A 17,259-nucleotide genomic window follows, 5' to 3' on the forward strand; every position below is an offset into this window, starting at 1 on the left:
TTTTGACCGACCCAGTTTCTTGAAACTTTAAAATCAAATCTCTAACATAAACGTGACTTACGTTTTTGTCCGGATTTCTCCCATTGAAAGCAGTTCTCAAATAACACATACCTTCAGCACCATAAAGAAAAACTATTTGAATTCTTTCTTCCACAGTATAAACCATTTTTCTTTCAAATAAGCGAATCAAATAAACGTTATTAATATAATACCACCAAATTTGCAAACGATGGAAAATCGATAGAAGACAGTGCAAAAACGCAAAGATATGCCGTTTTAAGATTCCTGTTTGTTGAAAGTCAAAAAATAGATGATAAGGAAGAATTTGCGTTATCGCAAAATTAGGCTGAACAATTAGTAAAACATCTTTCTCTTGCCTTTTTTATTATCTACATTTTTTATTTTTAACTTTAAAATGGTAATGGTTTAAAAATGGCATTGATGAGATTAGAAGTGAGGGGATGGCACCTAGGGGTGGGTCGGGGTGGTTTAAAAAATGCCTCATTTGCCTCATTTAGCTGGGTCCCAATTTGTAACTTATGCTAAAAAACCTTACTTTTTTCATTAATGTCCACCTAATTTTTCGTGTAAGGGATAGTTTTTCAATTTCACCCCAAAAACGTTATGATCATCGTTTAGCATTTTTCATGCACTGTTTGGTTTTTATATGATTCAAAATAAAAAATATATAAATTGTAAAATTAGTAATTTTTTAATGGCCATAATGCGTTCTTTCAAAATCATCGAACAACTCAATCATTTCCATAGATCCAGTGACGTACCGTGACTTTGAATTTTGAGACCAAGAACTGACAAATAATTTGTCAAAAAAATTATATTACAGCTATATGTTTTATTTTGCATAAAAATGTTAACTAATAAGTTAGAATAATTATATTTCTTCCTTAACTAAGTGGTTTTATCTCTAAATTTATCTAAAGCTAAGTACAACACAAATCTTAAATACGTGGACTATTATAACAACAAATACATCGTAAAAGAATTTTTGTAGCATTCTGAACGAGGATTCAAGTTAAACTTTTTAGAAAATAATTTAAAGGAAAAATGAACCTGCTCGCAGATGCTTGTTCCAAGTAAAATCCTAGAGCTCTATGATTTGCTTTTATAAACTCTGGCACATGATGCAGAATTGCATGAATCTTTGGAGTTATCTTAATACCTAAGTTGAGTATTTCCAATCTAAATTGTTTGATGTCATGTTTAAAATGTTTGTTTAGTGCTTGACCAAAACAACTCGAAACTACTTGATTGAATGCAGAAAACACTGTAATATATATATATATATTCCTAAAAAAAAGATGTTTAGGTTTTTGCTTCTAAAAACTTTGAATAGGATTCTTTACCGGGCGATATCGTCTTCAAAATATCCACTTTCTTTAAAAGTTGTCTGGCGTTATTTCCGTTACATTTTCCATAATGGTCTAGTTTCAATCCCGCTTTTTTTATCCATTCTGTTGCAACATTGGTATTCTTCAATTCAAGACAATCAAATAGTTTTTGAACTACACCTAACAAAAGGTGAAGCTCAGGAGGGGGAATATCCTTTAAGACAGGTGTTTCTTCGTCGCCAATGATTAAAGGTATGTTTATACAGTTTTCTAAAAAATAATTGCCCTTTTTTATATGGCTCATTGAACAACAGTTTAAAAAATACAAAAAAAATATTTCAAACAAAAACGCTTACTAAGATCTTTGGCTTTTGTTATATTTCCTCCAGATTGTTGCCTCACTGTTATAAATTTGTATTTTCTGTAATACTTTTTATAGTTCTGAATGATCCTTTAATTTTCATTTCCTTTATACATTTACATCACACCATGGGCAAGTGTGAGTGGATGAATTTGACTGGAAAAAGACCAAGGAAAATCATAATAAGCTTAAAGTCGGCGGCAAAAGTATAGGAACAAATTCTACATATGGACTGCAGATCTAAGGTCTCAAAGAGGCTTTTAATGTTAGCATAAGATTCAGACAACTTTGGTCCTAAGCCAATTATGAATAGTTTATTAATTCCAGCACTTTTATATTTCTTGAAATATTCGGGATCATTTTCAGGGAGCACATTCAGACAAACTTTAAGTGATCCACCACCACTATCTATGCCAATTTTTAGATGAAAATCTTCAGGTAATTCTCTAATTTCCAAAATATATGATAGAAGACCAGATAAATCTGAGCAGTATACAAAAATTAATATTAACTGAATTAACATTTTTCCTTTAAATTGTTTTCTAAAATGTTTTAACTTGAATTCTAGTTCAGAATGCTACCAAAATAGTCTTATACGATGTATTTGTTGTTATAATAGTCCACGTATTTAAGATTTGTGTTGTACTTAGCTTTAGTTAAATTTAGAGGTAAAACCATTTAGTTAGGGAAGAATTATAATTATTCTAACTTATTAGTTAACATTTTTATGCAAAATAAAACATATAGCTGTAATATGATTTTTTTGACAAATTATTGTTTCAGTTTTTGGTCTCAATATTCAAAGTCATGGTACGTCACTGGATCTATGGAAATGATTTAGTTGTTCGATGATTTTGAAAGAAGGCATTATGGCCATTAAAAAATTACTAATTTTACATTTTATATATTTTTTATTTTGAATCATATAAAAACCGAACAGTGCATGCGCTTTCCAAAAAGGCGCCACAAGTGGGGTGTTGCCATTTAAGATTTTCAAGCGAGTAGGGGTGCCGCCTAAGGGGTAGGTCGGGGTGGTTCAAAAAATACGTCATATGTATTCCCCTTCGATATCATAGAAACGGTATTTTTTATTTTTTTTATATCTTTTTTGGTTTAAAAATTATAGCCATTGTAAGTTTTCAGTGGCCCACTCTGTATATGCTTCATAACGCATTTACTTGAAAGATTGTTCAACCTGTATCATTAACATTTATAATAAATAAGCTTCTTAACTCACTGTTATAAGCAGATCTACCTCCTCCAAAGGAAGTGGGAGATCTCCTTCTGCAAGAGGAAAAATCTACAGCTGGTGAAATCTACAGATGCGACGCCAACGGCCACAACGAGACATGGGGAAGCACGGGCACCAACTCCAGAGGTGACTTAATTCTTAATTACTTAATAGGTGAAGGGTTAGTACTTAATAACATAGGCTTCGAACCAACCTTTGTTACCTGTAACAGGAAAGAGGTTTTAGACATTACAGTCAGCTCCAACTATTTGAGCAACAGGATTTTTTTTCTTTAATCTACTGGGTGAGTCTTAAATAAGTGCAAATATTTTCAGGGATTATATATTTCGACTACAAAAACAACTTTATTTTTTTGTAAAAAAGATGTTGAAAATCGTGTATTTTCTTTTAAAATTACCCTGTATATTTTTCGAAAACTTTTTAAAACTGCCTGTTCACCGGAAATTTTCCGACAGTCAAATACTATGGTTACGGCACTAAAAGGGATGCAACATTGCCATTTCCTAAATGACTTATATTTCTAATTATTTATCTGAGAATATGCAATTAACAAATAAAAATTGCTGAAAAGGGATGAAAAGTTCAGAAAAGGTGTGAATTTAATACAAGGTATTTACTTCACACCTTTTCTAAATTGTTCACTTCTTTTTAGCAATTTTGACTTGTTTTTTGTGTTTCAAAAAAATTGCAGTGAAAATCTCAAACCAGAAAATCTGATAAAACATTTTCACTTATGTCATGACAACAATAAATAGGTATAAAATAAATATGCAACTAATTAATTTGTTCTGATTTCAGGACAGTTCGGGAACGACCAGACAAATGCATAATGTATATAATGTTATAGATTTCATAGATACTGTTTTCGTTTTCATCATTAACGTAGGAATTATAGCTAATTACAGAATATATTTTTCTGTTTTTGCTTGTGCAATGTATGTACATACAAAATACTAAGAAGGTTGTTTTATAGGTTATAAATAAATGCTATATAAATTTATACAAAAAATATATGAGCAATAAAACTATACAAAAATAAAAAATAGCGCAAAAACAAAAAGATAAAATTGACGTAATGTTCTAGAATATTCTAAATTTTCTAAGAGTTAGGCACAAATATTTATATCCTTTATCTAACAATAAACGATAATATTTCCAGCCAAGATATTGAAATGACACTTAACTATTATTACAGTTTGTTTTCTATACAGCAAAATATATGTCCCTTATTATAATGTTACTATAATATGTATAATTGATAATACAATAATAATAAAATAAATAAAGTAATAATTTTAATTGCAATTATTGTATAATAATAATTTTATCATTATTTTATGCTATATAAATTTCGGCAAAAATATAAACAGAACAGGAAAATAAAAAAGCGATATAAATGAGTTAATTTTATACAAATTAACAAAGTGTTAATAACAGAAATAATTATATCCTTATCTATCAATGCACAACAATTTTTCCCGCCATGATAAGAAAATGATACTTACCGATTTTTTTTTCAGTATAGTATACAGGGTTGTTCACCACATACGACACGGACTATTGTAGCCACACGATGAGATTTTTACAAATTGTAAGTTTGGGGTTCGTTGAAGGACTATTAGAGCTACAATTTAAAAATATTTTTACAAGATACAGAGTGTCCCAAATAAATAAAAAATATCAAAGTTGTATTTTTTTAAATGGAACACCCTGTATATTATTACATTTTTAGTTTCTACGATTAAAATAAAGGAAATTTGATTAAGGTTTATTATACTTAAACCTTACCGTTTTTGAAATATTTTCAATTTTGTGAAATTGCAGTAAAAATTTTAAGGCTTCATTTCTCCAAGGGTATCAAAGTTTTTAATACTAAATATTTACTGAAGTTTATTTACTGATCAGTTATTGTGTTGCAATAATAAAAATAATACTACCTTATACAGAGTGTCTAAAAATTTATTTTAAATAATTATTAGCTTCAAACGGCAATAACTTCTTTAATTTAAATGGAATGCCCTGTATATTTTAGGATAATCAGATGCACAATTAAATTGTCTATCAAATTGTATTTTACCATTTTTTACCTATCCCTTCAAGTTTTCGTAGAAAACGCATTTTCTTATAATTTAGACCTCATTTATCAATATATCCATGGAATATTGACATTTTAGATTGTTTTTAAAGCAACAAATGTACAAAATGTACAGACTAGTAATATTATCGTTTTTAGCAAAACGATAATATTACTAGCCCATTTGTATGCAAAAAGAAAACTATTTAAATCTTTATAAAAGAGTATACCATTAATTAAATATAACACCATTATTTCCGCCCATATACTAATTAATTACATACTTAATTGTGTTCGTTAATAAATTATTATAAATAAATGTGGATTTGAGTCCGAAATCAATATAATAATAAGTTATCAAATTAAAGTCTCTGTTGTTATAAATAAGCATTTATTAAAAAATGAAATATTATTTTTAAGGTGTTACTTTTTGTCACACTGTCTAATGCCCATACAAAATTCAGTTTTTTAGTATTTGGAGCAATTATTATTAATCAACGCAGTCAGTTAATGTAGTTTGAATACTGGAATCATATTAATTGATCCTCTTTAACAAATATTTAAACAGTTTTTTTTATATTTTTTAATGAAATAAACGAATTATATCGACAATATTAGTATCTGTACTCTTTATAAATTTGGTACATCTTTAAAAATAATCTAAAATGTCAATAGTCCATGGGTATATTGATAAATAAGTTCTAAATTACAAGAAAATGACATTTTCTACGGAAACTTAAAGAGATAGGTAAAAAATGGTATAATATAATTTGATAGACAATTAAATTGTGCATCTGATTCTTGTAAAATATACAGGGTGTTCCATTTAAATTAAACAAGTTATTGCCGTTTGAAGCTAATAATTATTTAAAATAAATTTTTAGACACTCTGTATAAGGTAGTATTATTTTTATTATTGCAACACAATAACTGATCAGTAAATAAACTTCAGTAAATATTTAGTATTAAAAACTTTGATACCCTTGGAGAAATGAAGCCTTAAAATTTTTACTGCAATTTCACAAAATTGAAAATATTTCAAAAACGGTAAGGTTTAAGTATAATAAACCTTAATCAAATTTACCTTTATTTTAATCGTAGAAACTAAAAATGTAATAATATACAGGGTGTTCCATTTAAAAAAATACAACTTTGATATTTTTTACTTATTCGGGACACTCTGTATCTTGTAAAATTATTTTTAAATTGTACCTCTAATAGTCCTTCATCGAACCCAAAACTTACAATTTGTAAAAATCTCATCGTTTAGCTACAATACTCCGTGTCGTATGTGGTGAACAACCCTGTATAGTACTCGTATTTTGTTATTATTTTGTTATAATGTTATTATAATGTTATTGCGTTGTTAGGATAAATATTACACTAATTATATAATTTTTTACCAAAATATGAAAACCAAAACTCTGCCAAAACCAAAATTTACCTACGTCACAATGCAGATTGAGAACAAAAAAACGCTAAACAAGAAAATGATCCGGACCAAATGATCCGGAAAATGATCACAACCAAATCAGTGAGATAGAAGTATATATCCCACCAACTATATGTACATAATTTATTATAACATAATTAGTTGTTTAATAAAACTATATTACTGTAATTCTTATAAACTTTCAAAGAAAACAGAGCCTAACAATATTAAAATATTCAGGTATTAAAAAATCGGACAAAAACGAATAAAAAGTTCTGTTACATCAATGATAAAATTATTCCAGAATATTCCAAAGGAGACAAAAACAACTATATCCTTATCTAGTATTGGACAGAAATATTTCCCGCCAATAAAATGATGTCATACATAATTTCTTCATTTAATATAATACACTAAAAACTTTGATTATAATGATTTTGATATAATATTACCCTAAATGTTATTAATTGTTAGACATTTTTTTTAAATCAGACCACCCTTAGGAACAAGGCAATACTCCGAATTAGCTTAAATGAGTCAGCAATGGTGGTTTCCTTATCTAACAATTGACGGCAATGTTTCCCGCCTAAACATAAAATGACAGTTACTACTGTATTCCAGTAACCTGTGCTAAAATATATAGATACTATAACAGCAATTACAAAAACACCTTAATATTTATCTTTCAGCTAAATATTTCTATTATTTTTTTTAATAACATTAAAGTGTCCAACGGAAATAAATTTAACAAACAGCGCCCCCTACCCCTATAAGTTTTCTATCCATATCAGTGGTAAGTTTTCACGGAGTCAATTAAATCTGGATCTTCGTTTAATCATCCAGTCAGTGTAATAGGAGACACAGGTAAGTAAACATCATCACTCTTAATCAGTTAATATTGCCTCACTTTTCCAAAAGGATTGTGAATAGCCTTGAAATTAAAAAGGGTAGAATAAAAAAAAATACAAATTGCTTTCTTTTTATACTAGATTTGGTAAGAGATGAATTAGTTATCATGGTTATATTATTACTATTATCTAAACTGTGGTTTAATTCTATAACTTCTTTCTGTTTTCCGAAAATTTTTATAGAAAAATTATTTTTTGAATCGAAATTTTATATAGATTATTACTGTCTAACAAATAAAATAAAAAGATTATTCAAAAATATTAATTTTCATTGAAATCTATTTTATCCTATTTGTTTATAAATTTTGATATTTTGTTTATCTAATGCATTTACTAAAATATCTCATCTGTACAAGGACAACTGCACATTCGCTTAGTTATTATAATTTTTCAAATTATAATTTATAGTAATATTTACAGGGTTTATAAGTAATGACAACATTTGAAATTAAAACTTTCATACCTTTGAAATATTAAACAATTTGATGGTAAATATCCAAAATATCACAAACTTGAAAACACAACAAGCACTGATATAACACATCATGAAACTGACTTAATAAGCCGAGTTCATATGTTTTTCCGGAATTATAGATATGATATGAGTAATTCAACAAATTGGATATCAGTATTAAGAGCTGTTTTTATCTAAATCTACTCAATTTTATAAATATTATTATTAAACAGTTGTTTCGTTATTAAATAGTTGGTTTTTCACACAAAACCAGGGTGGCGCACCTCATTCGCCTCGGTTGATTATACGAAAACGGAAAGATCTAGAAACAAAATATTTTATGGTATATGTGGGGAGGTAATGTGCACAATTTAAAATTATTTTGAAATGTACAGGGTGTTTCAGAACTAAGATCCATACCAAAGTTATATTTTTTTCTTATGGAACACCCGGTATTTTATTTCATTTTTGGATTCTTGGGCCCAAAAAAAGGTATTTATTATAAGGGTTAAATATGTTTAAAATCTTTGGGTTTTGAGATATGGAAAGATATTTAAATTTGCATGCTACAAGAGAATAGTTATTAACACCCTGTACATTACTTTTCAGAATTAGTTCTTGTACTGAGTTTAAAGGTAGAGAAATAAACTTTACAGAAAAATGTTATTTCTTCCTTAAATGTATACAGGGGTATCAAAAAGTGTTGGTCTATTTTAAATATTTATTTTACATAAAAACTTCGTTATTTCAAATGCAACACTATGTATTTTTTTAAATAAGTCGAAGCAGATTTAAATGCTCTTTCAAACTATATTAGGGTTTCCTATACCTATCTGGCTCAGATTTTGAATAAAAAGCGATTTTTCAATAAAATTGTAATCAAGATGGCTAGTGTTGTCATGGCAAGTTTCTAGTGACAGTTAGTAGCTATTTTCAAAATCGAAATTAGTTTATGGACTTATTTAAATGTATACCAGTTTACTTTTACTTAATTTACCTACAAAAGTTTAATAAATAATATTTATTAAACATGTGTTTATTATTCTATCAAGAAAAACGAAGAAGTAGTCTTTAAATTATTTTACGATGACTTGTAGATACATGGATTTTCTATAAAAGAGCCAATTACGGCAAATTCATTTTCGTCACTTCCAACGACAAGTTTCTGCCTAATAAGTTTTTTATAAACCACACTACCAGGCGAAATAGGACAAGAAGTTTTTCAAAAAACTCTTATCAGATATTCTTATTTGGATATCTTTGAGCATAAGCCCTTGAGGCCAAGAAGCAATTTTCCTCACAAAATAGTATCACTAGTATCTATTCGTTCCGCCAGCAGATACTGCTTTATTTTTCTTGATAAAATAATGAATACTTACTTATTAAACTATTGTAGGTAAATTTAAGTAAACTGTTATAAATTATAAATAATAATGTCCATAAACTAATGTCGACTGTAAAAATAGTTACTAACTGTCACTAAAAAATTTCCATGGCGACACCAGCCATCTTGATTACAATTTTATTTAAAAATCGCTTTTTATTCAAAATCTGAGCTAGATAGATATAGGAAACCCTAATATAATTTGAAAGAGCATTCGAGTCTGCTTCGATTTATTTAAAAAATACAAGGTGTTACATTAGAAATAACAAAGTTTTTATAGTTTATATAGTGGTAATAGTCTATTCTATTGTAGCATGCAAATTTAAATATCTTTCAATATTTCAAAAACTAAAGATTTTAAACATATTTAACCCTTATAATAAATGCCTTTTTTGGGCCCAAGAATCCAAAAATGAAATAAAATACCGGGTGTTCCATAAGAAAAAATAAAACTTTGGTATGGATCTCAGTTCTGACACACCCTGTACAATTCAAAATAATTTTAAATTATGCACATTGCCTTCACACATGTACCCATAAAATATTTTGTTTCTACATCTTTCCGTTTTCGTATAATCAACCGAGGCGAATGAGGTGCGCCACTCTGTATAGATAAATTCATTGATACTTAAAACACTAGAACCTAATTTTCATAGATATCTAAATATTTTAGCTTCAAAAAATAACTCTAACGCTAACCTCTAACGCTAAAGAAATGTCCTTAACTTCGTATATTTCCAATACCCCCTAATTCTGATGTTTTTAATATTTCCCTATTAACTTTTTACCTATTATTAAATGCTATTTCATATAAGTAAATGATTAATTAATACTTATTCATGTTTGAATATATTACATAGAATTAGCATGGTTCTTTACAATTATTAGATTTGGGTATGGTTTTATACATATCTAGTTGCCTTAATTTAAAGAAAGATTTTCACTTAAAATTGTCATTTTTTAATGTAATTTTAACCCTGTTTAATATTTAATAAATAGTATAATTTACAGAAGAAAAATTACCCGAAAACAATTGACTTTAAATAAAATTACCCGAACAAATAATTGCCCGATAAAAATATCACGAATTATAATAATTGACTAAAATAAAATTTCACCGAAATTTCGATTTTTGTAAAAACTAAACCATTATACCAAAAAAATATTGCTTTTTACGGGAATTATCTTTTTGATTAATTTTCCATTAGGGGCAATCATCGTTTCGGTAATTTGCTTTCGGTCAATTTTCTTTTCGCTGTTTGTTTTTGAGAAATTTTCCGGATAGGTAGATAGACATCTTAAATTTGTAAAAAAGAATCAATGCCGAAAATGGTTTTAGTTTGGTTTGTTTGTTCTTCAAATGTCATTCTTTATTTAAAATTAAAAATAAATATTTCTAAAACTGTTAAATTTGAGAACTTTATTGCAAATTTTCAAGTTATGTTAGTAAATTTATTTAAAATAATAACCAGCTAACTAACTATTTTTATTATTTTACGAATATTTTATATTAAATATACCAACTTTAAAAACTATTATCTGTTATTTAAGAATTGAAACCTATTTTTATAAATATAATATTTATGCATTATTAATAGCTCTATATTATTAACTAAATTAAAATATCTATACATTTTTACACAGCTGCATGGTGGCACAATACAAATCTAAAAAGAAATGTTATTATACAGGGTCGCTGTTATGTATGGAAACGGTCGATTATTAGTTAAAATATAGGAGGTACCGCAAAAAGTTAAATACAAAAGTTATAGGATTTTTAGATATCTATTAGCAATTAATACATTTAAGTATACAAAGTCGGTCATAAAGACGTGGCACGTAGCCTCCTGTATGGCTACGTTTAAAAAAAAAATTTGATGTGCTACAACTTTATGACCGACCCTGTATACTTAAATTTACTAGTAGCTAATAGGTATTTAAAAACGCAATACAACAGTATCACAATTTCGGCAGAATGGCATCATTAAATGAAACTGAACAGATCGAAATTAATTAAATCAAATGTTTTAAGTGATATGTTCAAAAGTCAATAACTCGAAAACGGTTGGTTTAAGGTACATTGTGTGTATTTCGATTTTTGCTTAGAATTGAAGGAAGAATTGAAATATGCAATAATATACAGGGAGTTCTATTTGAAAAAAAAATAAAGCTTTTATGTGCCACGACTTTATGACCAACCCTGTATACTTAAATGTATTACTCGTTAATAGATATTTAAAATTCCTATAACTTTTGTATTTAACTTTTTGCGGTACCTACTATATTTTACCTAATATAATCGACCGTTTCCATATACAGGGTTGTTCACCACATACGACACGGAGTATTGTAGCTAAACGATGAGATTTTTACAAATTGTAAGTTTTGGGTTCGATGAAGGACTATTAGAGGTACAATCTAAAAATAATTTTACAAGATACAGAGTGTCCCAAATAAGTAAAAAATATCAAAGTTGTATTTTTTTAAATAGAACACCCTGTATATTATTACATTTTTAGTTTCTACGATTAAAATAAATGTACATTTGATTAAGGTTTATTATACTTAAACCTTTACCGTTTTTGAAATATTTTCAATTTTGTGAAATTGCAGTAAAAATTTTAAGGCTTCATTTCTCCAAGGATATCAAAGTTTTTAATACTAAATATTTACTGAAGTTTATTTACTGATCAGTTACTGTGTTGCAATAATAAAAATAATACTACCTTATACAGAGTGCCTAAAATTTTATTTTAAATAATTATTAGCTTCAAACGGCAATAACTTGTTTAATTTAAATGGAACACCCTGTATATTTTACGAGAATCAGATGCACAATTTAATTGTCTATGAAATTATATTATACCATTTTTTACCTCTTATCTCTTTAAGTTTCCGTAGAAAATGCATTTTCTTGTAATTTAGAACTTATTTATCAATATACCCATGGACTATTGACATTTTAGATTATTTTTAAAGATGTACCAAATTTTTAAAGAGTACAGATACTAATATTGTCGAATATAATTCGTTTATTTCATTAAAAAATAAAAAAAAACTGTTTAAATATTTGTTAAAGAGGATCAGTTAATATGATTCCAGTATTCAAACAACATTAACTGACTGTTTGCTTTGATTAATAATAATTGCTCCAAATACTAAAAAACTGAATTTTGTATGGGCATTAGACAGTGTGATAAAAAGTAACACCTTAAAAATGATATTTCATTTTTTAATAAATGCTTATTTATAACTACAGAGACTTTAATTTGATAACTTATTATTATATTGATTTCTGACTCAAATCCACATTTATTTATAATAATTTAATAACGAACACAATTAAGTATGTAATTAATTAGTATATGGGCGCAAATAATGGTGTTATATTTAATTAATGGTATACTCTTTTATAAAGATTTAAATAGTTTTCTTTTTGCATACAAATGGGCTAGTAATATTATCGTTTTGCTAAAAACGATAATATTACTAGTCTGTACATTTTGTACATTTGTTGCTTTAAAAACAATCTAAAATGTCAATATTCCATTGATATATTGATAAATGAGGTCTAAATTATAAGAAAATGCATTTTATACGAAAACTTGAAGGGATAGGTAAAAAATGGTATAATACAATTTGATAGACAATTTAATTGTGCATCTGATTCTCCTAAAATATACAGGGCATTCCATTTAAATTAAAGAAGTTATTGCCGTTTGAAGCTAATAATTATTTAAAATAAATTTTTAGACACTCTGTATAAGGTAGTATTATTTTATTATTGCAACACAATAACTGATCAATAAATAAACTTCATTAAATATTTAGTATTAAAAACATTGATACCCTTGGAGAAATGAAGCTTTAAAATTTTTACTGCAATTTCACAAAATTGAAAATATTTCAAAAACGGTAAGGTTTAAGTATAATAAACCTTAATCAAATTTACCTTTATTTTAATCGTAGAAACTAAAAATGTAATAATATACAGGGTGTTCCATTTAAAAAAATAAAACTGATATTTTTTACTTATTTGGGACACTCTGTATCTTGTAAAAATATTTTTAAATTGAGCTCTAATAGTCCTTCAACGAACCCCAAACTTACAATTTGTAAAAATCTCATCGTTTAGCTACAATACTCCGTGTCGTATGTGGTGAACAACCCTGTATAACAGCGAAATATTAGAAAAAAACGCCTAACAAAACCAAACATATTTATCAGCATATCGTATTTAATTGAATAGAGAATCATTATTTGCATCAGGGTACTACAAGAAAGAAAGCCGGAAAAATGAAATACTCCCATGGCTCATTAGCATATTTGGTAAAAGCATTTATTACGAATAATTTGGTACCACAAACTTCGTATTTCAACACCCTCATTTTTCTGGCACTCTAGGTTTAAATTTAAAATACTATTTTCTTAATTGAGAATGTCAAAAAATGACATATGATATATCATTGTATTCAGAATATGATTTTCTATTAAATAAAGTAAAAAATACCGAGAATACACGTTAAAAATTAAAAGTTTTAATCATTTCGGGTGAGACAAACTGTCCTCATTTATGTATTATTCATTTTCCTCATTATTTTGTGTTTTATTTATGTAATATACTAACATACCAAATCTCGTCTTTTATCTAAAAAACACTTTTGAAAAACATCCGGTATATGAAAATCATACAAAATTATATTTTGTACCTAAACTGGATACAGTCATTTATCAAGATTATTAATAAAAAATCGTAAATTTTTCTTTTTCATCACCAAAAAAAAAATTAGTAAAAATTCAAAATGCTACATTCCAATTTGCTTCATTTTAATAAAGATTCAAATTGGAAAGGGAAATTCAAGGTATTTAAAATTTACATGAGATTTCCTATGTGCAGATGGACGATGCAACACACTATATGGAGGGAGTGGCCCAATTTTTAATTAGACAAGTTCTAACAGGTCGAGAATAAAAACTGGTATCAGCTGGATATTGCAATTAAAAGTTCTATTAATAGATATTACTAATTATTTATCCGCTATTAGAAACAGTTTATATAAATTGATAGAAATATATGTTTGTCAAATAAAAAATTTGAAAAAAAAGTTTATTGTTTTTTCTAACTTACCCGACTACTAGGCTAAAAGTTTTGAAAAAAGAAATCCTCACAATTGATTCACTTAAACCTGCATTCATAAATATATCAATAAAAAGCTTTGCACTATATTTTATTCCAGTTTCATTATAAAAGTTTTGTTGATACTCATTATGTATGCTATAATTCTAAAAATTATTATTTAACCTTATAACTAAACTTATCAAAGTTAGAAGGCATAAAATACATTTTAAATAAAACCTCGTGCTTCCTATTATTGATATCCCGCTTATCGACAATCCACTTTGTAAAATATATTTTATCAGTATTGGTAAATATTATTTTGTAATGTTCTAAATATGCAACTAAATATACAACAAAACGAACTATTACAGAACGGTAATTCTTTTAGGCATGAATTTTTTAATTCATGCCTAGGATTTCCTTAATGAAGAAAAAAATGCATTTAGTGGTACATAAATTTTTAAATTTGATGCAGGTTTCTGTTTATTAGATTTATTAGTTCAAGATTGTGGTATTCGTTATTTAACAAGTTACATGTAACATCATTTTCAGCAGAAATAAACAAATGTTAATAAATCAACATAAAATATTAATCTAAAAAATCATATTTGACTGATAGTAGATGTCTTTATAGTACAGGATGCATGAGTATTAAGCTCATCGTATTTTTAATGAAAACCTAATTTTTACGTATATTTATGAATAGGAGAATTAGAGTTTTTCCTAGGAGCCCAACAGAGCGTTGAGCTCCTATAATAAAAAACTTAGGAATTTTGTTAAGTTTGTATAGATATTTTTACTTAGGGTGGCACAAAAAAATGTGAGTGGATCGGGATACTTTTTTTTAAATGGAACATAAAAATACTTGTATATTAGTCTCTCATTAGCCCTGTATATTATTGCATTTTTGGCTTCCTTTCTGTAAATAATCTACCTCTACTAATATGTAAAATCCTTAAGTGACTGACATACTGATTAATCACGATCCTGCTCAAACCACTCAACGTAAGAAGCTCAATTTTGGCATACAGGTTGTAAAGGTTCTAGGGTGTAGAGGTTCGATAAGAAGGGATTTTTCGAAATTCCAGTTCCAAGAGGGTGAAACCACCCCTCAAATATTACAATTTTTTTTATTTAAAAAACGGTCAAGTTTCCGAAAAAACGCTTAAACACGTATATTTTATTTTGTTTTTTTTACATATTTTAAGATTTTTTAAAAATGTTGTTTAACAGGGTGTTTCGAAAAATCTGGTCATTGATTAATCACGACCCTACTTAAAGCGCTTGACGTAAAAAGCTGATTTTTGGAAAACAGATTGACTTTAGGGTGTAGAGGTTCGATAAGAAGGGATTTTTCGAAACTCGAATTCTAAGAGGGTGAAACTATCCCTCAAATATTAAAATATTTTTTATTTAAAAACCGGTGAGTTTTTCGGAAAAACTCTTAAACACATATTTTATTTTGTTGTTTTACGTATTTTAAGATTTTTTATAAATTTATACAGGGTGTTTCATAAAATATGACCATCGATTAATCATGATTCTGCTTAAACTGATTGGCGTTTAAAGCTGATTTTTGGCAAACGGATTGACTGTGGGGTGTAGAGGTTCGATAAGGAGGGGTTTCTCAAATCTCAAATTCCAAGAGGGTAAAACGCCCCTCAATTATTACAATATTTGTTATTTAAAAAACGGTTAGTCTTTCGGGAAAGCACTTGGACAAGCATAATTATACAGCGTGTTCCAAAAAGTTGGGTAACTTCTTAACCACGATTCTGCTTAAACTGCTTGACGTAAAAAGCTTATTTTTGGCAAACGGATATTTCGAAAGTCAAATTCCAACGAGATAAAACTACCTCTCAAATATTACCAAGTTATATAATAATATCGCCATATTGTTTTTTCTCATGCTGACATAAATGTGAGAAAATGTTATCCATCAGTTTGTATGTTAATGGAAATTCTTGCTTTGCTTTATCATCACCATTACAAATTATTAATTCGACGAACGAAGTTGTTGGTACACGCGAACGAAGTCGCTGGTACACGCTAGTCACTTTATATAATCCTAAGATCCCAAGTAGCATTTGGACGTTATCTAACGTCGGGTATACGTCGCGTTCAATAAACCCGACGTCGGGTACCAACGTCTGTTCGACCGCCTGACGACCCTTATTTGCACCTAAATGGGGAATACAGATTCGAGTCGCCTCGACGTCGGTATCTGACCTAATAGGGAATGTAATTCTACCAATTACCAACGTCATATTACGTTGGATTTTAGTTACTTAAAATTCGTCGCTAAGCACTTACGTTATTTTTGGTTTCATATTCGCTACCAAGAATACATAAAAACCTAACCAAACTACCTAATTACAAATGGATTCATAATCACTCCTCGAATATAACTATAAGTGCCTATCTAATTTCGTATTATAGTAATTCTGAATCATTAATCCAGACATCAGTTTTGTCAACGGAAGTCACTTTCTTGATATATTTGATTAAAATACTCCGGAAAACAACGAGCGCTTTCAAAATTAGGTAGATTTATGAAATAAAAATATCTATAAAAAAGTAACTCACAATTTTTTTTTTATTTTCTAGCTGGTTTAATCATAAAACTGTACTGTGGTTCCCCCCAAACTCAACCTTATCGATATTATTCTACTAGAAATCGAAATGTTAATATAAATTTTAAAAACAAAAAACGATTTTAAAATGGCTGACAATCGGATACGTGTTAAGAATGGCGGATTTCTGAGTCCGACTTAATATGAACTACCAATATACCAATTCCGACCGGGTCTCCAACATTAGTCGTCTCACACGACCGAAGTCATCAAACCGGAAGACCGGCAATCGTATTATGACGTATATAATTCCAACGTACGCCACGTAACCTCACTTTGTTTATCAGTGATTT

The 17,259-nt window shown here is 28.0% G+C and overlaps 1 long non-coding RNA gene across 2 annotated transcripts; it reads right to left on the reverse strand.

Moving 5' to 3' along the window:
• Positions 1-524: 524 nt before the first annotated feature.
• On the reverse strand, positions 525-14,606 carry LOC115889178. Of its 2 annotated transcripts, XR_004051391.1 has the most exons (4): positions 14,343-14,606; positions 2,948-3,164; positions 1,706-1,866; positions 1,357-1,619 (listed from the first exon to the last, which is right to left on the reverse strand). It is a non-coding gene; the product is annotated as an uncharacterized LOC115889178 (long non-coding RNA). The 2 variants fall into 2 exon arrangements; XR_004051390.1 differs by lacking the exons at positions 1,357-1,619; positions 1,706-1,866 and adding an exon at positions 525-542.
• Between the last annotated feature and the right edge of the window lie 2,653 nt (positions 14,607-17,259).

Source organism: Sitophilus oryzae, unplaced genomic scaffold (assembly GCF_002938485.1).
Source record: "Sitophilus oryzae breed Bouriz unplaced genomic scaffold, Soryzae_2.0 scaffold_811_pilon_pilon, whole genome shotgun sequence".
NCBI classification, from domain to species: Eukaryota; Metazoa; Arthropoda; class Insecta; order Coleoptera; family Curculionidae; genus Sitophilus; species Sitophilus oryzae.